This window comes from Camelus ferus, chromosome 19 (assembly GCF_009834535.1).
Source record: "Camelus ferus isolate YT-003-E chromosome 19, BCGSAC_Cfer_1.0, whole genome shotgun sequence".
Lineage (NCBI taxonomy): Eukaryota > Metazoa > Chordata > Mammalia > Artiodactyla > Camelidae > Camelus > Camelus ferus.
This window is the reverse complement of record NC_045714.1, coordinates 29,204,263-29,228,373: the sequence shown is the minus strand read 5'-3', so window position 1 is coordinate 29,228,373 and position 24,111 is coordinate 29,204,263. Positions and strand designations below refer to the sequence as shown.

The window sequence follows — 24,111 nt, the reverse complement described above, 5'->3', positions numbered from 1 at the left end:
GGGGGGCACCCCGGGCAGCGGCTTTGGGGCATCAGCTTTCGTCAGTCCAGACCCTCTCCACTCTTTACCACCCACCCGCGCCTCAGGGCCCACAGCGGGCAGCCGGTCTCCCTTAGGACCCCCAACCCCACACAGGTGCTGCTCCCGGCGCCACCCTGTGCACCCCCCGACCCCAGGCGCGGGGCACGAGCGGCGGCGATGATGCCACCGGAGAAGGGGAGACCCCCGGAGAGCGCGCCGCGGCGCGGCTTCCCCGACGCCCCACCCACCGTCTCCCGGCTCGGCCCTCCACCCCGCCCGGCCGCCGCCCCCGGCGCGAGGCCGCCCCCGGCCGCCCGGCGCCCCCTCCCCGCCCCGCGGGCTCGCGGCCAGCCCGGCCCCTGCCCACCCCCAGCCCGGCCGGGCGAGCCGCACTGGGCATGCTCCGTAGCCTGGGCAGGTTGGGGCTGCGAGGCGACAGCTCCGGCTCCGGAGCCGGGAGGCGAGATTGAGGAGGGAGACTCGGGGGCTGGGGAAGGAGGGAGCGGCCGGTCGCGAGGGGCGGCGGGGCCCGGAGCCGGGACACGCGGAGCCCGGCGGGCGGGCGCAGCGGGCCGGCGGGCGCAGCGGGCCGGCGCTGCCCCGCGGCTCGGCCCGAGCGCGCCCGCGGAGACCCCCGCCCGGGGCTGAGGTGAGGACCGCGGGCTGGGAGGGGGTGGGGGCGGGGGGCCGGGGGCGGGGCGGGGGCGGGCCCACGCGCCGGGAGGGGGCTCGGTGGCCGGCGCTTTCTTGGGGGAGGGGGTTGGTGGCGCCGGGAGCTGTAAGTGAGCCGCACCGCAAACAAGAGCTCGCGCACACCCGCGCGCGCACCCTCCGGGTCTCCAGGCGGCGGCGGTGGCCGCATCCTCGGCAGCAGCTCCAGGCAAAGTGACAGGTAGGAGAAGGCATTCCGGGTCCCGCCCGAGGATGCTCCCGCCCGCCCGGGCCCGCTGGGCTTGTTTGCTCCCGGCGGGTGCGTCCCGGACACGCGCGCGCGCACCCAGATGCCCTGCCCGGGAGCCGGTGCAGGTGCCGGTGCCAGGCGCCCGGCGCGCGCGGGAGGCGGGGGTCCCCGCCGCCACCCCCTCCCCCTATAGTCGTCGCCGACTGGGTTTCCTTAGACTCAGCCCAGACGTTGGCCGCTTCTGGCTAGAAATAGCTCGGCCCGACGTGCATATTATTTTGGTTGGAAATAGTTGGCACCGTGCAACGCATGTAAATGTGTATCCGTGTGGATCTTCTTACCTCTTCTGGGGAAATAATAGAAATTACTGACTATTTCCACTTAAAACAACACTGACCGGCCGGCACTCCTTGGGGGCAGTGTTCCGGCCTCCTAAGAGCATACAAATGATGGAGACTAAATTTTATCTTATTCTCAGAATTTTAAAGTTGCCTTTTCCTTTAACTAATTCGACCCTGTCTGCTCAGTACAATACTTCGGACTGTAGACTGTAGGCAGTACTGTTACAGAAGTATGGGGATGCGGAATTCTTCAATTTCCATCTGTGTCTGAGTGAAACTATCTAGAATCATTGAACTGTCAGAAAATTAGCATTTTTTTCTAGAGAACAATGCAGATAACCATTATACTTTCATAAATATATTTTGAGAGATGACCCTGACTTTTTTGTTTGTTTGTTTTAACTCTTACAGTGATTCTACCTATTATTCTAAAGCACATGTTTGAACTTTAATTTTGACCAAAACGTTCTTGGTAGGTCACCTTTTTTTTTTTTTTAAACTGTAAAGATGATACATGGTAGTCTGTAAATCAAGTTATGAGTGCGTGGTGTTAGCTGTTTAATAATTCTGTTTCATTGGCAATAATCTCATTCAAACTTAGACAGCTGTATAACGTCTAAAATAGAGCTGAGTTTCCCCTTTCAAGAGAAATCAGATTGATAAAGTAAACTGAGCAGTTGAAGCAACTAGTGACTGTACCTGGGCAATCTGCAAGGAGGTTAATAAGGTGTCTGAGGAACTGTGTTCTTCAGAAAAAAAGATATTGTGTGTGTGTGTGTAAAATCTTAACTTTTTTCAAGTTCTGTCAAGACTCTTGGTTTCAAAAATACATGCTTGAACTGAGGACCTAGTATTTTGTATGCTTCCAACTTCAGTGGCCTAAGTTACTAGAATTATGCAGAAGAACACACATTCAGCTGGGCAGGGGCGTGTGGTTTAATCTCCTGTTATCCGTGTTATGTAATGTGGAGTGCTGTGTTTTGATAGGACAGTCTTGCATATTTTTCAGCTGGTGTTTTAATCTATTATGTCATCTTCCTTTTGAAGTTTAACAAATGATGGCCATCTTGGGAGAACACATGTTTTCATAAAAAAAATCTCTTCGTAAACAGAGTCACATTTTTTTATTGGCATTTTTATGGACATGAGACTTTTGCTGCTGGAACTAGTAACCCTTTCCATATAATGTATTATAACACATCTAAAGGTACCTCAGATTACTGACTACATTTCCCTCCAGCTATATTATTACTCAGCCATTCCAGCTTAGTTTTGATTTAGCTTTGATGATATCACTACCCAGCTCTGAATTAATCGCTGCTGAAAATGCTATTCTACAAGTAACTGTCAAAATAGAATTTCTAAGACTCCGTTTGATCACTGGGTATACAGTATGTGTCAGGATAATGCTACCGTTATTTTACAAATGCACACCCACACAGAAGAGCTTTGTTCTAAAATATTCTTTTGTAAGTTTTATATTTGTGTGTCTGAAAAATGTGAGTGATGTTCAACTACTTAAACGCCCTGGAATCTTGAGGTGGTGTGTTTTAGCCTTTGAGACAGTGAAACAGGGAAGTTTAAGAAGTGTTAAGGTGTTAGGGGTTACCAAAATGATTTTGCAGAAATGGAGTTTTGAATTTGTATCACCTCTCAGAAATATTTCGTCCCCAGCAGAGACTTAGCTGTGCTTCTGGTCCTGATATTCTGTCTTTCCCAAGAACAAATCATCTTTAGGTGAATGAATACTGCTGATTTTTGGCAACACGGGACAGTTATATTTGGCAATCTAAATGAACATGGTATTTTCCTAGGATACTACTGAAGTCTGCTTCGGGGTTTGATTTATTAAGAATTGAAATCATGGCAAAGGCTTGCCTAATGTTCAGCCCTAACTCACCTTCCAAGTTAAAATTGAGGGAAAATTGAGCTTCAGTGCTGCTGTGTTGTTTTCCCTGAACCCAGCACATGGCATGCCAGTTTGGCAAAAGATGTGATGGATAAGTGACGTCAGCTTCTGGATTTTGTGTCTGCATTTTCATCCCCAAACTTTCAGATGTAGCTGGCCAACTTAAATGATCGAGTTCATTCAATCAGTAATTTTTGTGGATTATTTAAAAAAGTACGTTCTTAATTAGCTGCTGAGTTTATTTTTTATTTTAAAGACCTTATGTTGAGAATAAATGTGACCTTTGCGGATCACAGCACTTAGATAACATGGTCATGGGAAAGAAAGATGATGTATTCATCATGTTCTCCACAAATGCCTTTAATAGTGAGCTCACGTATTTGGGGGGAAGTAAAAATGTTCTTGGAAACTGCAATTTATTTAGCAGATTGTGACTGAATTTTTGTTTTCTGTGACCGCTTGGAAATAAAGGATGAAACAGCAGGAAGGACCCCAGTTTTTCATAATCTGTCTATCACAGTGAGTCCTGTAAAACCAAGAACTTGTGTGTTTAAGATGCAGAATGAGGTCAAGGACTAATGGAGACGTTTTAATGATCACACTTAGTATTTCATGTCCGGACTGAAGTTTCTAAAATAGTTGCTGTTCACCTTGTAATGTGAACTCGTAGGCCATCTTAGTGTCTGTCAAAAAGACTTACCCATCTGTCAAGAAAAAGCAAATAGCTTTTCTTCGCTGAGTTTCTGTTGTTTTGCTGCTGGTGTTGGCACTTAAACTGTGTTTGCAAGGGCACTGCTCAATTCTCAGTGCTGTCCATTCTGCACTTTTGCTTCTCTGTATTATTAAGGAAATGTACTACCCTTATGTAGGTCTGTATTTAATTCCTCAATATTTGTTCTTCTGTTTCAGAGTTTTTCTTTTGCTCAAGCCTTCTCCTTTAAAATGGATTTGCTTCCTCAAGGTGTAATGTAATTTGTCTAGTTATGCCTTAGAATGATAGAAGTATTTGCACATTCAGAGGCTGGGATTCTTTAGCTCACCAAATATAAAAATGGGGTTTACTTCACCCATGGTGGAGGTCCAGCTGGCTGAAATGTATTACTGAGTGGACGAGTGAGAAGTTTGCATTATCCTAAGTGAAATTAAACCTGCTTTTAAGAATCACCCCAGAGTCATTTTTCTCGAGACCTATTTCGCTCGGTTGCAGCAACCATCCCCAAAGCCCGCTTTGTAAAAGTCTAGCTGCAAGCTCATGCCCTCGGATGCTTTTCTTATGCTCCAGGTGTAACCCAGGTTCACAGAGGAGATGAAAGCAGTGATGCCGTCCCTTCCAAGTCTCAGCTGGCAGATCCTTATGCTCACGAGGATGAAGGACCGGCAGAAATGTTATTTTCTCTGCGTGAACTCCATTTACTTTTTCTTTCCTTTTCTTTGTGGAATCAGAATAGTTGAAAGGGACATAAATCAGAAGATGGTTTTTCTCTGAACACCTCTTTGCCTACGACCTAGAAAACTTCAGTGTGAGGGTCGCATGCCATGTGACTGCAAGATAGTGTTATCTTATCCCCCTGACCTGGAGTCTCCTTGTCCCGTGATCCTGTGGTGTGCAGAGGGCTGGGAATTCCACCCCTAACTGCTGACCCACCCTGGGGGCTGGCAGATCATTGCTTTCAGATACATTGCCCTTCTTAAAGCATTTTTCTCCTGAACAATGAGAGGAGGTAGTCAGCTCTCTCTGATACGAATGAAGTAGCCATTTCCTCAGAACAGGAGGAAGAAAGTAACTCCAAGTAAATAATTATAAGCATCTCATCTGTAGCTTTACTCTTGACAGCTTGCTGTTCCACCCAGGACAGGAGTTCCTCACCTCGGGACCAGCCTGTAACTGCCTGATGATGGCTTGGTGGGTCCTTCTAGCTGGTAAATGAATCATGTCTTTATTTCCACTTACTTCCAAATGACAGTTAAGACAGGCAGTAGAGTCACTGATGAGCTTGGCATTTAATAGGTTGAAAAAGAAGCCCGTAAATTACTATGTGTGTTTTTTGAGAGGTATATTTCAGTATAATTGGTTTCCTTTGTATTTAATTTTATGCATTTGAAAACATTTTGCTGAGAAGGGTCTGTAGGATTCACCCCATTGAAGGGGGGACGTCTGTGACCCACTCAACTGTGATCCGCTTTGCAGGAGTAAAGGACAGCTGCTCTAGAGACACTTCCTCTTGGAGACAGCTGGGTGGGTCGTCGGGGTTTGCTTTCAGCAGTGTGAGGTCGCGGAGACCTACGGGTGTTGGAATCAGGCGGACCGGAGCCCGAATCCTGACTGAGTCATGTTATTAGCTGTGTCACTGTGCGCATCCTCCTCTGAGCCTCAGGTGTCCCCGTCTGTAATGCGAGTAATCCTATGGAGCAAAAGCGCCGGGCACGCAGTAAGTGATGCCGGGTGTTGTGCCCCTGCTGTTCTGGCCACCACTGCTGTTCCTCTTCTCCTCCCGGGACAGGTTGTGTTGCTGCCTCTCATTCTCATTCTCCTCCCCAGTAGCCGCAAGTGCCAGTGACCTACCCATGCAAAGCAGGCTGAGTCAATCCCTGAAAGACTTTTAATAAGGGACACTTGCTCTCTTCCTCTGTGAGCCCAGAAGGTCCAGCCACCCTCTGGGGCCGCTGTGAAGCACCAGGTCTCCCTCTGGACTTGCCTCACTGTGACTGCAGTGGGATTAAGGGGGCTAACGTTCACTCAGCCCCAACTGCCTCGAAATTCTGTGACTGCGCGGTTTCGAAGTAGAACTCAGGGAGCCAGATGCATCCGTGTCTCCCAGCCAGGCTGCTGAAACAGACCGTATTAAGCCGTTTCAGCCTGGGAGTAGAGAGCATTGCCAGGATAACTTGGGGATCTGCGATGTTTCCTGGAAGGTGTTGGGACCCCTGTTTCCCTTCAGGCTTCAGCGGCGCATGGATGGCAACAGCAGTAACAGAACCACAGACACTGGGTGAGCACTTACAGTGAGCCACTCCCTTTAGCCCTCCCCGCAGCTTTTTCTGGCGGTTACTAGTAGTATCTCCACTTTACATTTGGGGAAACTGAGGCTGGGAAAGGTGCGGTGACTCACTTCAGGGAGCTGAAGTTTGAGATGGGATTCAAAGCCTCGTGTGCTGACAACTTCTGACCACTGGGCTGCCTGCCCAGAGATTTGCTGCGGTAGGATGTTTTGTGACCATTATTTTAAGTGACCGGGCTGAGGTATGACAGAGAAGCTTCTGGCATCTCTTCTGTGAACACGGAATTGAAATGGGACCTGATCTAATCCTCCATGCTTTTGTTTCTGCAGGTACCTGGGCCAGAAGTCTGGGAGAGGGAGGTCCCTAAATGCTATGCGGGGTAGCCTAAAAATTAATTTAGTTTTCTGAAGGGCCAGTTTTTATCAGGTGAGGCTCCTCATGGTTTCAGTCGAGGGTGACCCACTCTGATTCTTCTGAGGTCCAGGTAAGCAGCAGCAGCTGCCCAGCTGTCATCCCTCAGGGAGTGAGGGACCGTGTCCATCCAAGCTCTGCCCTGGCCCTTTCTAGGGGGCAGGACTGTCAGATTTCTGCCTGGCGGGCATGGGGCTCAGTCAGTGTTGCCACACCTCTCCATTTTCAAGAGAAGCATGAAATCCAGATTTATTTTAAGTGTGAGATATCATCGAGAAACCTTTAGAAATTATTAAAGTAAAAACAAACATGTCAGCCCATGGGGTTGCCAAACAAAACACGTCTGTGGAACAAATCCAGCCCATGCGCTCCCATTTTGAGCCTTTTGTCGACTGTAAGGACTTGGAAAAGTGGTGAACTAGTGTTGTCTTTAAGCAAAGACAGCGCCTTCTTTATTTATGCTTTTTTTTTTTTCCTGTTTAATTTCTTACAAAGGTGGTTATGGCCATTTATTTCTAGTGCACACTAATTTCATATCCTGAATTTCTGTCTGTTTTCCTCTCCCTCTTTTTTCTAAGATGTTAGCCAATCTTCAGAGTTGAGGGAGGCCAGCAGGACACGGCTTTCTCTCCTATTTCATGGCGGTCCTTTAAAATAAGAACACTTAAGTGTGGAGAAGTGGGTAGCTTTGTTTGTGGGAACGTGGAGTTTCTCTTGTCGATGTCAGTTACTCTAACCAGTCTGAACTCCAACCAACCACATGAGACCCTTGCTATTTGGTAGTTTCTGTGTTTGTCCTGGACATACAGAATGTAGATCGTTTTTTTCACCGTGCAATCTACTTAATAGCCCTCATCTTCGTTTTGGCTTTTAAGGGAGGTATCCCGTTGGATCAAACGAAAGTGAAGTCCCTTTGATCTGCTGATGCACTATCATTAGGTAAATCCCTAAAGCCCTCTGTAGAATTTCTATCAATTTTTGTTTTCATTGGTTTTTAAAATGATGGATGTGATCCATTAATATGTTCCAGTGGAAATGATAATGCAGAAATGCCAAAGGGAAATGTAAATTACCCTTTCCCACCTACACCCATACCCACGTGTAACCATTGGCAACAGCTTAGAGCACCTCTCTCTTCTCCTTTTTTTTACACATTTACATATATAAGTACACGTACATGCCTTTTTCTTATTACATAATCTGGGTCGTACTGTGTATGTTTTCCTGCAACTTGCTTACTTACCACTTAAGTAATTGCCACTTAAGCGTATGTCATGGTACTCTTTACTGATTATGTTTTTCTTTCTGACATTATATAAACTTTGGTAGTACTGTGGATAAACTATGGCTGTAGCATGTTTTATTTAACCATTCTCCTGCTATCCCTGTTGCAAACTGAAAAATTGCAGACCTCTGTACCTTCGTGTCTTCATGCACATGTGTGGGAATGTCTTGTGGGTAAATTCCTAGAAATAGAACTCTTTGGTCCAAAGGGTTTGCATATGTTACATCTTGAGAGAGCACTGCCAGCTTGCCTTTAACGAAGGTCCCCATGGAATTTCTATCTCGTGGAACCCCAGAGTATGAACATATCCTCTAATTGAAGTCTGTCCCACATTGATACGTTGCTTTACTAATTCAGTCAGATTTCAGTTATATACGGTACACCAGGAAATGACTTTAGAAATAGCCCATGTCCTTAAAATTCCTTGAAAATACAATCTTTCATGAGAAAGAATTTGCCAATGAAGAAGCCAATTTAAAAACTCTTTAGTAAAGAGAGATCTTGTAGAATCTGAGTTGAAAATCTGTATTCTGATCAGATTGGTTAGCTGTGAAACTCAAGATTCCTCAGGCTGGGGAACTTGAATATACTGTGGAAAAAGTGAGGTACTGCCCAGGGTTGATATTGACCTGGGAAAGTCAAGTTAATTTCTTTGCTAGAAATTCTGTCCAGGTGTATTTGTAGCTTTAGGCTTTCAAATAATTCATTATTTAAGAATCTCTTTTACCTTCTACTTAGAGAATGAGAAGATTCAGAGGTGCATCTGTTTTATTGAATTTTATTATTTAATAGATAAGTGAAGTTAATTTCCACGGTGTTTAGAAATGACATATAGTCAGAGGGCTGTATAAATTAAAAATTACACTTTATTTTCATTTAGAGAGATAGTAGGAAAAATACAGAAAATCTAGGTCACTGATTCCTAACGTTTTTCAGAAGTGATAGCTTCAGAAATTGTAGTTGTTTTCAATAACATGAAGTAAATTATTAGTTAATTTTTAGAATTTTATAATATCCTTTGAAAGACTTGGAATCACCCTAAAGTATCGTATTATCAGGGTTAGTAAATCCTGTGGATAAATAGCAGGAAAACGAAACATTGTTTCTGTTTTCAAGGATGGATTCTGTTCTTTCATCTGTTTCTCCAGATACCCATTTTTAAGAAAAATTCTGTTAGGTTGGCAATGACATTCCGGTTCTGATTGTGTGCTTTCTGCATGTTTATTTTTATAGCACACTGTGAATTGTAGAAATATGGTAGGATTCAGTCATATTTCCTTGGCATTAAAACCTTACATATTCAGGAAAGTCTGTTCTTACTAGGTTTTGCTCATAGAAATGTTACAGCGTTTTACAGTTTACAGAAGATTTCCTTTGATAATGTCTGTGAAAGCCACAGCGGAGGGCCCCACCTGGTCACTTTTAAACCTGGTGTAATTCAGGTCCTGCTGGGGACAGAATGGCACAAGAAAACTGAATCCTTTGAGGAGGGCTTAATAAGGAGGCCCTTTAGAAGGTGTGGGCAGGTGTGGGGGACACAGCCCGGGGAGTGATGAAGAGGGACTGGGCAGGGCCAGCTTTCCTACTCCAAGGGGCAAGAAGAGCTGTCCCACAAGAGCTGTGTCCTTTTGGAGAGGGACGCAGTCCACCTGCACTGTCCCTGCAGGGAGACAACCGGGGATCAGATACGCCTCCCTCACTCTCTTCTTGTCCCCCAGACTCTAGTTGGTACCTTCCATAGGCTGACACAGATGGAAGCTGGGGGCAGGAGCGAGGAGGCCGGGGTGGAGAAGGATGGGGAGTGGGTCTGGGCCGGCAGATGGTGGACTCTACCCACCTGCTCTTCTAGAGCAGAGGTGTGCCCTGGTGTGAGGTCAGGCCAGGCTGGAAAGCCTACGGCCTGGTTTTGTAACCAAAGAAAAGGAAACAGCTGCAGTGATTATATTCCAACGGAAGTTGGGTGTGTTCTAGAATGTCACATGCCTGATACCATGAGGATTTCTGGGGGTCTTGGAGTAACATGATTTTTTTTTAAGTTCATGTGGAATGGATTGTGATTCTTGGGAAATGAGCAGGATGGGAAACTTGATGTGTTTATCCAAAGAGCCAAAATTGTAGGCTCTAGACGGGAGAGACAGGGGATTCATAACACCTATCAACATGGAGTTGGATACCTGAGATAGAATTCCTTGGCTTTGAATATTTTATGAAAATATTTCCTCTAAAATGTCAGGTACCTGGGGGAAGAGACTAGGAGGAAATGAAGGTGATTAACTACAGTAATTTTCCTACAAAGAAGTCAATTTAACGGAATCATTAGCACCACTGAGTAGAAGCGGACAAGCAGGGTTTTCCCATTTGTTCGGCCTGGCAGTCAGGCTCCGAGACTTCAGGCTCCGTGAGTCCCTCGTTTTCTTGGTGCTGTTGTTTGAAAAGATGAAGATGGCCCCGTATAGTTTGTGTACTTGTCCTGAATAAACAGGCAACGGAGCTGGATTAGAATCATGAAGGTCTTACTGCTGGAAGGAACATCAGAGTTCATTTCTTCTTACTGACTCGTTTCTTGGTGTTAAGAAACCAAGACATGAGCCCTTAGCACCTGCTGCTGTGAAGTTGGTGACTCTGGGGAAGTCACAGCCCTTCCCTTTGAAGGAATTGCACTAGACTAATTCGTTTTTGCTGTTACCCTTACAGGCTCCTAAAGGTCCTGATTCGATACTGTTTCCATATATTGGAGGCAGGCCAGCTTTGAGCGCCTCTTCCATCATCCAGCCTTTAAGATGGGATTCTCTGGAGGCCTCGCCATTGCTCACGACTCTTCTCATGGCACAGACACTTTCAGTGCAAGATAACTCATCCACTTGTACCTTCTTTTACAACCCGGGTGACTCCCGTATCCCTGACTTCTCATGTGAGCCCCAGCTCTCTATAACTCACTGTCTGCTGGAGATCTTGACATTGAAGTCTTATGGTTACTTTCAAATCAGCGTGCCCCCCCCCCCCAACAGAAGCCCTTAGCTTCACTCCAGACCTGTGTTTCAGCCTGGGTTCCAAATCTTGAAGCCAGCAGTCACCAGTCTGTTGAGTTCACTGTTAACATCTTGCCTGTCTGTCCGCACCTCTCCTTTCCCGGTGACACTGCCTGACTGAGTTCGTGTCCTCAGTGTTTCATGCCTTGGCTCTTCCAGTAACCTTTTAATCGGTTTCTCTGTTGCTGTCTCTCTGTCTCGTGCATGCACCCTTTCATGTGTTCTGTTGGCTAGTAAGTGAGTACCAGCGATTGTCACAGGAGGCTAGTTGCAGCTCCTGCCCTCTGGGGTTTGCAGTGCACTGGAGGAGATGGACAATTAAACAGCCACTTTATAAGTTTACATTTTTGCCCCTTTGCTCTACTCTCCATATTCGGCTGAAGTAATTTGCACACAACAAATCTTATTATAGTGCTACCTCTGAAATGCTCTAACAGCTCCCTGTTGCTCTCAGGACTTAATTCTCTTCTCCTAATTTGCCAAGTATATGCCATCCATGGCCAGACCCCTGCAGTGAAGTTTTAATACCTTTATTTGCATCACCTGTAACAAGTGATAGTAGAATGCCGGCAACATCAAGTCTGTGGCCAGAGTGTCTGTGCTGACTTTGTGCCCAACCCCTGGTGAATCCTCCAGGCCTGACAGACCTCACCCAGTTGTCACCTTCTCTGCAAAGCCTTCCTTGATTTCAGCCCTAGGTCTGGTGCCCTGCCTCCATCCTCCTGTTGAATGGTTTGCAAAGTTGAGCCGCAGCATGACTTTCTCGGGAAAGGGGAGAATCTGGTGCATATTAGAGACTGAATCACTGTCTCTTCGTTGAATGAATAAGTAAGTGCCATTATTGCATAGTCTGCAAACTGGGCAAATTAGGAAAGCAGTCTGATGAATAAGCAGAAGAGGTGCCATGTGTAATAAATTGAAATCATCTGCAGACTTTTTACAGAATAAAAGTATTCCATGATTGTTTACACTGGTCGCTGAGAAGTAGCATAGTGATCAATTTAGAGATGACCAGTAACTTGAAAAGTTTATATTCATTATTTCTGCTAACAGAAATTCATATATTTTAATTTATTAGTATACTAGCACCAGAGGATACATTTCCCTGAAGATAGTGTATGATTTATTCATGGTGGGTACAGTCTCACACTGTTTTTTTTTCCATTTTATGGGTTCAATTTTAATCAAGTTATATTCCTTACAGTGTGTTAGACCCTGAATCAGGGACGTTTCCTTATTCCAAACTTGGTTGGAAGTTTAGAGGAAAAAAGCATTTATTTAATCAGATTATGTTTTATTAAGTGGGACTCCTAGGTAATCTGAAATGCTTTGCATTTATTTTCTTCCAGCATTTTATTTTCCAAATGACCTGTGAATGTTTCAGTGCCAAAGAGAGAAAGCAAGAGAGCTATTAATTAATTGAAGGAAAATATTCTGCTGAATACTGTTTTTAGGAGAGCACCTTTTGTAGTTCCCAGATTGAAAGGGAACTTTTTATTCAGGTCGTTGCTTTGAATCTTATGATAAGTGTGGCTTGGACAGTCTTAACCTCCCCTCCTCCCTAAGCCTGCAGCATCAGAAGTGTTTGAGAGGTTTCTTCTTCATGATTGGCATCTTTTTGTGATTTATCAAATTTCTTTTAGCTTTGTGCTGAAAAAAGTGCTGGCTAAGTGTATTAATAATTTGATACATTATTATTCAAATTTGAACAGTGACAACATTTAGCAGGATTGTTGTTTAGTTATTGCAGCTGCTGAGAAAATATTTCATGATAGCCTTTTGGAAATACAGAGAATAGTTCCTTTTATTTAGAGCCTTTTTGGACCTGTGAGACCCTCTGAGCATCTTAAGTCTGGCCTCATTCTGTCCATTTTTCATTCCCTTTGAAGGAATTTCAAAGTAACTGGGTGAAGTTCCTCTCCCATCTGTCATAAGTAACACACAGAGATTCCTTGTGCAGCTACCAGAGGGAAAGGAGAAAATTTAAAGGCACACATGATTTGGGTATTAATATCTATCCTGTGAGTGACCGTGCTTGAATCAAGCTCGCTCTGTTACGTGTCAATTTTTATTTTCTCGGCTTGAATTTACAAACATAGCAGACCAACAGGTTTTACATCGGGATTGACAACCAGAAGGAACCCACTCCTCAATTAAGAGCAGCAAATACGTTTTAAAACCCTTCTGGAAAGGTTCCACTTTTTACCAAACCAAAGCTTTCCCGTCTTTGTTGGAGAAGTGAAGGCATAAATTCCCTAGAAGGTATACCTCACTTCTAAATAGGTTTCTGGTGTAGAAAATCTCAAGAGGAATTCCTGAAAGCAGCCTTTTGATTGTAGAAGAGACAGGATGCAAATAAATCAGTGCTTCCTACCCTCATGGAGGGGGTAAGACCATCAGAAAGGAAGACACACACACACACACACACACACACGTGCACACACAAGAGAGGAAGAGTTGGAGACTGCAGGCCCTTTGGCCACGCTGTGGATTGGGATACGTGAAAATTCACATGATAAAGAAATGGAGTCAGTTCTTTGGTATTTTTGAGTCTTTACTGGGCGGCTCTGTGATATTTTAGAATGTTGTGATTTCCCAGGACACCTTACCACCAGGCCTCAAGCCGTGTCTTAAGGCAGTGAGTCCTCGGCCTTTCAATGAATGCAGCCTGATTTCAGCCTCTCAGTGGTTCTGTGGGCTGTGTACCATCATCCCACTCCATACTCAGAAACCTGAGTGATGAAAGCATTTACTCAGGATCGCACAGTGATCAGCAACGCAGACAGACTTCGAACTAAGGTCAAGCTGGGGCTGTAGGATACCTCTGTGGTTAGTGAGATGCTTGGGGTACAGTTCTCGCTCCCTCTTTCTGATGGAGCTGTGATTTTTGGTTCAGGGTAGCAATGTGCCCACTTGAAAATACTGCCCTCCTGGGCCTCCCCTGCAGCCAGGAGGGCTCACCCACTTCTGACCAGCGAGAGGTTGGCGACTTCTTCCTGGTTGCTTCCTTTCCTTCCCGGAACCTGGACACTCGCAGACACTGTCTGGTGGTTGTGACGGTGCGAGTCATACATGGAAGGTGACAGGACAGGAGATGCAGGCTCACAGTTTCTGGAAGCCTGACTTGAGTGGCTTCACCAGCCCTGATCAGCTTCCCTATGAATGTCTGGCTAACTGAGAAAAATAAGAGACTGTTTGGTTAAGTCACTTTGATGGATGTTATGGACTGAACTGTGTCTCCTCCAAAATGCATAGGTTGAAGCCTTACCCCTCGGTACCTCAGAACGTGACTGTATTTGGAGATAAGGCCTTTAACGAGATAAATAGGTTTAAAGGGAAGCTGTTAGACCTAATCCAACCTGACTGGTGTCCTTGTACGAAGAGCTGTTAGCACACAGGAGAGAAGCAGGGGTGTGTGGGTGCCTACGGAGGGCAGGCCGCCTGAGGATGCAGCGTGGAAATGTTGTCTTCACACCAAGGAGAGTTCCCGGAAAACAGCCCTCGATCTTGGACTGCCAGTCTCCAGCACTGTGAAAACGTACATTTCTGTTGTCTAAGCCACCTAGTCTAGTGTTTGGTTGTTATGGCCGCCCTAGCAAGCCCGTATGGTGGGGTTTCTGTTACGTGCGGCTGAAGGCATTCCTACCAATCGAGAAACCAAAACAAACAAAAGGGATTGCAGAGCAAAATAATACAAATGATTGAATTACTCTGTTTCCTTTTTTGTGAGTGCTGTCTCCATAGCACTCATGACACTGTGCTTGTCCAGGTACGTGTTTGACTTCCAGTGTCCCAGCCCTACACACACACACACGCACGCACACACACACATGCACACAGCCTCCTTAGGTGAGGTTGCCGGTTTCTGTTTCCTCTTTCACCCAGCACAATGTTTAGCACATAGACTATCTGTTAACATTATTTAAAGGAATGGACTTGATCATATTTAGGAAAGCAGACTGGTCACATTAGAATAATGATTAAAAAACCACATCTGCTCTTCTAGTCATTTCAAAATAATAATTTTGATATTTAACCATATATTTCTAATTCAAAAGGTCGTTTTTTGTCTCTAGTGGGCTTAGTTTACAGGGTGTTTGGTTTCACTGAACTTTGGTAAGTCATCTTGTTTATGGGAAGAGATTAGGTAAGTCATGTATTTCCTTTATTAGATAAATCACGTATTTCCTTTAGTCGGTTTATCTACCTCTTTTACTTTCTTTCTTCTTCTTTCTATCTATCTATCTATCTATCTATCTATCTATCTATCTATCTAATCTGTCTTTCCTGTGTGAATTTCACATCCTTCTTTAAGGCATCTTAGGGTTGAAACATTTTGTGTTAAATTTAACACAAAAATAAAAGTGATAATTTGATAAGTAATGTGTACTTACTGAATTTCTCTGCTTCAGTCCTGGGGTGAGTTTTTTTTTAAAACAAAATAAGTGATTTTGGTTCTTCTGTCTTAACTTTTACTCTCTAACTTAACTTTTAAGTGGTCCAGGAAATATGTTAATTTCTCCTTAGGTAATTGGTACTTTTCCAGTACTCTTTTGTGGAGAGTAAATTGTGTGGATTTTCATTAAGTGCAAGGTAGTATTTTGCTTGATTTGGTGCTTTTTAAACAGTATATAATGCTGTTTTCTTAAATCATGCAGAAATTTGATAGTTTGGATATGATCTATTTTGTTAAAAATACTCTGCCCAGAACCTGACATAGCTACCACATAGAATGGGGTTGAGGTAATAAGATGTCTTGACTCCTCTATTTATATGCACATGAAATTTCACTGACCGCATGAATTCACTTGAATCTATTTGAATAAACTAATTTTGAGCCCTTTGGTGAAGCTTTCAAGTGATCATAATTCATTCTTAACTTTAAAATCAAATTTCTGCAGTGGCTAACGCGTAGTAGGCTCTTAAATGTGTTCTACAATGAGTGTGTAAGATCGGAGCACTAACCACATGTTGTTTATCCATGTCTCTTTCTTATTTCATGGTTTTGTGTGTCCTATTTTGGGTTTGTGTGCGCTCTGCTGTTTCTGAAATCGGTAGCCAAGTGATGCATTTTTCAACATTAATTATCAAGCTTTGTCTTAATGTTAAATTTCATGTGGTTTGTGAGGTGGTGCTGTGGGCGTCTGTGTACCTTACTGACACCCGTTTTCCTGGGTTGAAAATACACTGACTTTGACTATAACCTTGACTCTCAGAGACTTGAGGAGAGTTGACTGGACTCTGAAATCATAAAGCCCACTGTGATTATAAATGCCTATTCCTATAACATCCTCAATTATGTAATAAAAACCATCCAGAAAATGATCAAGATACTTTATGCAGGGATTGGCCTTATACGGCACAGACTGACTTAGCCACGGGAAAGAGTTTCTGTTTTGAAGACTCCTTCACCAAACTAAAGGTTAGGCTTACCGTCCTGAGGCTGTTGACTTTCTGATCATTATAACCACAACATCTGGAGGAATGCCTTTCTTCTTTGAACAAAATATGTTTAAGCTTTTTTTTTGGAAGGAATGTGATAAAATGTGTCCATTGCATGACTCATTTTGTGGTGCAAGAAGTGATAAGAATTAAATTATCATTGAAATTTTTACCCTGTCCGCTCTACTCACTTAGACCAGATGACGTTCCAGAGTGAGGCAGCCCTACCATGACAGAGAACACAGTGATTGTCTGAAACTCATTTGATCTAGATTGAAAAGGATGTAATTTATAGCTGAGGATCCTGCACAGAAAACACCTTCCTAGACTTGCTCTCAAGTATACATAGTGTCCGTATGCTGGGGAGGCTATTTTTCAAGTGCTCAGAAAACGTCAGGCATTCCACCAGGTACTTCTGTTTGGGCATAACTCACTGGGGAGACAGCGTAACAAAATGGCTGTGAGTCTGTGTTGTGGGGTCCTGGCTTTGTCACTGACTAGCTGAGTGACCTTCGGCGAGTTGCTGTCCTCTTCCGCATGGTCATATTTACATCAATCTTGTGAGAGTGGTGAATGGTGTTCCCATTCTGTAGATAAGGAAACTGAGGCCCATTTAAGTGATTTGTTCAGGGCTGCCCAACTAGCAAGTTGCAGGGCTTGAATCTGGAGCCAGACCCTGCTCAGGCTCCCACCCTCTCTTCATTCCCTGTGGCCCCCCTCCTCCCCTAAGGCTGTGTCTGGGTAGCTACTGAATTGATGGTTTTGACCAAGTAGGCTGGTTGCTTTTGTGTTGAATGACCTCAGATTATAGGGGCACTGGTTAAATGAAAAAGGCTCTGAAAAAGGATTTGGGAGGAGTGACTTGTAGCTAGGCATTCGCTTAGCTAAGTGTCTTTCAGCAAGTCATCTGTCTCAGTTTCCTTCTGTCTTAAGTGAAGGGCTTAGTTCTGTAGCATTCTTTCAGATTTACCCTTTTATCATCCTGAAGTGTTCCTCTTTGTCTCTAGTAATACCCCTAGTTTTGAAGTGTATTCATCTGATGTTAATACAGCCAGTTAAGGTGTTTTTTTTGCTTACTGTTCGCATGCATGGTGTAATTTTTTTCCACCTAACCTATTTATGTGTTTCTATTTAAAGTGCGTTTCTTTGTAGAGAGCATATAGTTGATTCTTATTCTATTATTGTTATTATTATTATTATTATTATATCCATTCTGACAGTCTTTGCCATTTGAATGGAATATTTAGTCCATTTACATTTAAAGTCATTGTTAATATGGTTATATTCTGGAGTTAAAATCTTAAGAGGTGTATTAAATTTACATTTTGATTTTCTATGTCTTCTTACTTTTCTTTATGATTTAACTTCATAAAAAATAATCTTGTATAGGTTGGATACTTATTAGTGGAACTTAGTAAGACACAGAGAATAGCTTTATTCTTCTTTGGAAAGTATTGGAAAACCTAATTTTGAAATATTAGAAAATGTAGTACAATGTAAATAAAACTTCCATTTTTTGGCCCAGTTTATAGCTTCTCCCCATTTCCATCCTCAGACCTGAACCCTAGCTTGGATGATCATCAGCAAGGAAGAAGGGTCATGTTTCCTGTCTGTACTTCCTTCTGCCCACTGTCTCGGGCTTCTCCAGAGTTGGCAGGGGCAGAAAAGGGGCCAAGGCTGTTGCAGTTAGCTGGTGCTGTTATTTTCATGGGCAGCTCTTTCTTATACATACCCTAATGAGTTCTTGGGAGGTCCTCTGCAGGGTCCATCGATACCATGCCATTTTTGGATGTGAGCAGTGCAATTCCTGGGTGATCACTCATGCCTGGCAGCTCCTGTCCTCAAGAGGTATATCACTGGAGTATCCCTGAGCCCCTGTCCAGGCAGCATGCTTGGGTAGGGACCTATTAGGATCACTCAAACCTCATTCCCTCCTAGGGATCCACTTGGTCCTTGGGAAACTCACATGTTAGCACCGTCAAATTAATTTCCACTTTCGCTGAGGCTCTGTTGCCTCCCTCTACTATTGCAGGCAGCATCTGCCAGGTTTGAGGGCTCCATCCTCACACTTGCCCCACTGAACAGGCTGTGAATTTCTGCACAGAGGCAAGCATCCAACCAGGCAATAATAGATTATCAGCCTCTCTCATTGCAGATAGCCCCACGGTTTGAGGGTTGTTTGGGGACTTGATCTGAGCTGATAGAGAGCAGAGAAATGGAACCACTGTCTCCTTGAGAATTCTCTTTGATGAAGTGTTTTCTGCAGTGAGTTCTCATGCATGGACCCTGGAGGTGACCTCTGGACTGGTCTGGCCACCTCCAGCAAGTCCCATGGTCATGTGGTGGGAACTCATCACCTATTGCCTTCAGCACTGAGACTTTCCTTTCTACTTCTGTTGAAAAGAACTTTGAAATTATTGGCTTATCGGGCAAGATGCACAGAGAAGTGTTATATCTTCAGTTACATTTGTAACTTGTGAACTACCACACTCAAGAATCTTCTGCCTTCACGGTAATGAAACACTAAGTACAAAATAAATGCTTAATGAATCAACTCATGGTGATTTCAGGATATTGGTCTCTGGGGAAAGTCAGGTGACAGGTATAATAAGAAGAGTGAGGTTTCTGATCTACAACACTCTTTCCTCATTTGGTTAAACAGTTGGTCACTTAAGTGGAATCAAAATTCAAAACTGTTGTTAGCTCAGACTCGTTGGTCAGGTTGGCTAAGGCAGCTAAAACCTGGAATGGGGATGACAGGGCTTCCCTGGTGGAAATCTCTAAACAGTGCGTATGTATATTTATACATTATATATATATTTATACACTATGTATCATATATATTTATTATACATTATATATGTGAATATATTATATGTATGCATATATAATATGTGTGTATAAGTATATTTATGTTTATATAATGTATATGTATATATACACACACAAATATATATTTTTATAGTCCCGATATAGCTGTCAGAGAAAGAGATGATGCAGGATGGGGTCACCTCAAATGCATTTGATGAATTGGCAAAGATTAAGTAGCACAGATCAAGGAGACCGGTTGGAAGAAACAAGTAATTTTCCCAATTTTTGGAGTAGATACAGATGAATATAAAATGTATTTATCAGTTCATTGGTTAGCTTATTTTGAAACAGGAAATAACCTTAAAACATTTGATGTGACTTTGTACTAGAATCTGTAAGCTACAAGATAAGCCATTTTACAGGCATAAGTATAACTAATTATCAGTGTATTTTTCCAAATATATTAACATGCCTCGTTTATTTCACAGTAGTGATTTATGTGACTAAAAAAGAGATTATATCTCGGCAGTGTCTAGGATTAAAAAAAAAAAAACTTTGGAGCTTATAAAAATAATACATGATCATGCTAAAAATATCGGAGAGTAACCGAAAGGCACAAAGAAGGGTCAAAAGTGCTTGATCTTGATCTAATCATAAACAGATAGTCATTACAGGCTCGAATGAGGGACACCAGATTGCTTTCTGTTTATTGATATTGTTCTTTCCACGAGATATAAAAATCGGCCTTTTCATGGCAGAGCTGCCTTTGATCTATATTTAATCAGCTCACTCATTTTTCTGTAAAGACTAGTAAGAATTCCCTTTTACGGCTTGACTTTGTATGCAGGAAGCTGCACCAAGATTGTATCCGTTATCACCAGAAATCTGCTAATTATAACTTTCCAAACTTTATTTGTAGAGTAGATTTTTGTGTACATTTTTGAGACTTTGTCTGTTAATAAGAATTACTTTAGAATGCAGAAAAAGATATAAGGAAAGTGAGCTAGTGCCTCAGAAAAGGGATATTTTAATATTGAAGCCTGTTTTAAGGTCTAGCCCTGGAACTTCTTTTGACAGTTAATTTAATGTGGGCATCAATTTTTTTTTTTCCTTCTGTAAATGGGGCAGTATCTGCCTGTTTTGTGGGGTCAAATGCAAGGGGGAATCTGAATACTTTTGGCCTATTTTTCTGGGTGTGCTTGAAGCAAGGTAAGCTTCAAGGAGTGAAGGAGTCCTAATCTGCTAGAAAGCTTGGAGTTTTGGGCAAGAGATTTAAAAGAAGTTGTGTACAGAGTTCTACTTTTAAGTTTTCCTAGATACTGCCTTTGTAAAAGTATCTTCATCTTGTTTCCTTTATTATAAAAATTGTCTTTTAAAATGATTAGCCTTTGGTGAAGATTGAGCACTTCAAAAAATTACAGAGAAAAAACTGTGAGTTTGAGAATACTATTTTTTTTTTCCTGTATCATGGGAAAGAACTGAAATGGGTTAGCCAAAAAAAAAAAAAAATACGGAATATGTTTATTTTCTTTAAAAATAATTCGTTCATTATTTGGAAAAAGTCTCAATGTCCTTGTACTAAATCATGATTCCCCCCACCAAAGATCTGTGTGTGGAACATCTGAAAATAATAGATAACTAATAGAAAGGGGGAGGAAAAAAAGGAAACATGTCTTATCACATAATAACTGTCCCAAAGTGAATTTGGCCTCTAACACATTTTTCAGGTTTTTTAAAAAATGGGTATTAGATAGCTGTCCCGATAGAAATGATGACTTGCAAAATACTTGATATTGTTTAAAAAAAATCTCTGTAAAGGTTCCCCTGAAATGGCAGAGCAAAGAGGATCGTGATTAGGCTAATTTGCCGCAGTTAACTTCTCCATCTCTGCACGTACATCACAGACTGTGCACATATTGTGTAAAAATAATTGCCAAATGTTTCGGGGGTGGTGAGTCTATTTCTTCTCCATGAGGATTTATGAAAGTTGTTAAATTAGGTTTCTTTGGAGTCATAACAGTTTATTTCATTAAGATGTTTACTGGATAAATATTTCTACTACATTTTCACCAGCTTCAAAGAGGTATTATTTATTCAATGAAAATGTTACCAGTCTATCGCAAAATGCATCCATTTTTTTTTCTTTTGACGGTGGATTTTTTTCTCCCTTTTGTTTCACATGAATCTCTTATTTTAAATTGCTTCAATAGATCTGATATCTTGTATGCATAGAAGCAATGGGTTTGTTTTTTTTAAATTGAAGTATGGTTGATTTACAATGTTGTGTTAGTTTCTGGTGTATTGCAAAGTGATTCAGTTACACATATTTATATATATATTCTTTTTCATTATAGGTTATTATAAGCTATTAAATATAGTTCCCTGTGCTATACAGTAGGACCATGTTGTTTATCTCTTTTTTATATAGGAATTTGTACCTGCTAATTCCAAACTCCTAATTTATCCCTACCCCACCCCTTTCCCTTTGGTAACCATAAGTTTGTTTTCTATGTCTGTGAATGTGAATCTGTTTCTGTTTTGTGAATAAGCTCATTTGTGTCATTTTTTGGATTCCACATATAAGTGATATCATATGGTGTTTGTCTTGTACTTACTTCACTTAGTATGATCATCTTTAGGTCCATCCATGTTGCTGCAGATGGCATTGTTTTATTCTTTTTTATGGCTGAGTAGTATTCCAGTGTGTGTGTGTGTGTGTGTGTGTGTGTGTGTGTGTGTGTGTGTGTGTACACTTACTCCACCTTCTTTATCCAATTACCTGTCGATGGGCATATAATCCAGAGAAAACTTTTAATTTGAAAAGATACAAGCACCCTGATACTCAGCAGCATTGCTTATCATAGCAGTGGGTTTTACTGTAAGCTTACCCACTGACTAGTCTCCAGGGTCATGGTGCCACACATGTTGGGCACATACATGCACCTGTAGTACATGTGTGTACAATCAGGGTGGGGGGATATTGATTTCTGAGAGAAACTGAAGTCATAGGCTCATAGGTTTGTTCTGCAGAATTTCTAGGTCATACAAGTACATAGTGGCTTTTAAAAAAAAAATGCTGTCAGTGAATAGAACCTTTGTAATTCCCTAAGGCTGTCAGATGAGCTAGAGGTCATTATCTTTGTCATGCCAACCCCTGTCTGATTTCTGGCATGGGCAGACGGTGATTGTGCTTGAGGTTACAGTGGCCCCTCACCCCGCATATGTGATTTTGAGGCCATAAACTGAAAGTTCTCGTGAATGTTATCTCAGCTCATGTGTACAGTTTATACACAATATTTTACTGAAGACCAAAGTGGAGAAGCAGCATGACATAGCAGAAATGTGAGAGTGACATTCCTGGGTTTGAATATCCGGTCTGCCTTTTTGGGGGTTATGTCACCTTTGGGGAGTGCCCTGGCTCCCTCTGAACTTGTCCTCATCTGAAAGGGGAGACCCTAGAGGTTAACTGGGGTGGGGGTTGTGAAGATGAATGAAACACTGGGTGTAAAGTCCCTCCCTCATCACCTGGCTTAGAATAGCTGCTTTGTAAGTGTCATCCTTTTTTTTTTTTTCTGTAGATTTTTGAATTAAATATGTCCTGTTGGGTCAGTTGAACAGTTCATACAACTCATCACATTTCTAGGGAAATGATGGTCCCAGATTTTTTATTGTTTGAGGATTGCATGCTTTTCATAAGGCCCCTGGGAAGAGGGGTCTGTATGTTGTTTTGCTCATGTCTTCATTTGGCATTTGTCCACACTTGTAACATGCCAGCTTTCCTGAGCTCCGGGAATTTATGTGTCAAGAGAGATCAGCAGCTAAGGGAGAAATGCCTAGAATTTTCAGTTCCAGGAGGTGCGTTGCTGAGGCCCTGCAGAAGCACACAGTAGGGGCCTCTCAACCAGGACTGCCCTCAAGCCCTCAAGAGGTGCCCTATTCTTGTTTCCTGGGTTTTAGAGATGTTTTGTTTCTGATGTTTAATTCAGCCAGACCTCTAAACATTTCCTTCCCTTCTTTGTTGAGATATACAGGTTTTGAGACCGTCTTAACCTAGAAGACCCTCCATTTCTTGATCATTGGAATAGCATTGCTCTGTTTGTGGTCATTTTCTTTTTCTTTTTTTCTTTGTTAATTTTTAAAAATTGAAGTACAGGTGATTTACAATGTTGTGTTAATCTCTGGGGTACAGCATCATGATTCATTTATACACACATATATATATATTCCTTTTCATATTCTTTTACATTATAGGCCATTACAAGGTATTGAATGTAGTTCCCTGTGCTGTACAGTAGGACCTTGTTGTTTATCTATTTATATACAATAATTAGTATCTGCAAATCCCAAACTCCCAATTTATCCCTCCCTACCTCCTTTCCCCTCTGGTAACCATAAGTTTATTTTCTATGTTTGTGAGTCTGTCTCTGTTTTGTAAATAAGTTCATTTGTGTCATTTTTGTAGATTCCGCATATTCAGTGATGTCATGTAGTATTTTTCTTTCTCTTTCTGGCTTACTTAGTGTGATAATCTCTAGGTCCATCCATGTTGCTGCCAATGGCATTATTTCATTCTTTTTTTATGGCTGAGTAGTGTTCCATTGTGTACACCCCCCCCCCACATCTTCTTTATCCAGTCATCTGTCAATGGGCCTTTAGGTTGCATCCACGTCTTGGCTGTTGTACACAGTGCTGCTGTGAACATTGGTCATTTCCTCTTGTATCCCTGACAGGAGAGTGCAATGGTCCATAGGTGGGCACTGTGTGGTTCTGGAGAATGATGTGGCCTGTTGTTCCTGATAGTTTTCCTGCTGGCTGCCTGCCTTTAGACTTGTTGCCTTTTAGCATGATGGGGCCTCTTGTCAAGTGGGAAGTGTTGGTGAGGTCAGCGATGATTTCGTAGCCCTGTTATTGGACAGTTATGTGGAGCATCAGAGTCCGTGGAAATAGAAGCAGCTTCTGAG

At 42.7% G+C, this 24,111-nt stretch overlaps 1 protein-coding gene across 4 annotated transcripts in view; it reads left to right on the top strand.

The window, feature by feature from the left end:
- The first annotated feature begins 546 nt into the window (after window positions 1-546).
- The window catches only part of PLCB4 (phospholipase C beta 4), a 384,413-nt gene continuing 360,848 nt past the window's right edge, over window positions 547-24,111 (top strand). For 2 of the 4 annotated variants that reach the window (XM_032461836.1, XM_032461835.1), the window contains exon 1: window positions 760-913. The gene's annotated coding sequence lies outside the window, so the exon portion shown is untranslated. Of the gene's footprint in view, window positions 671-759; window positions 914-24,111 lie in introns of those variants that run through there. The other 2 variants (XM_032461834.1, XM_032461837.1) reach the window with 2 other exon arrangements.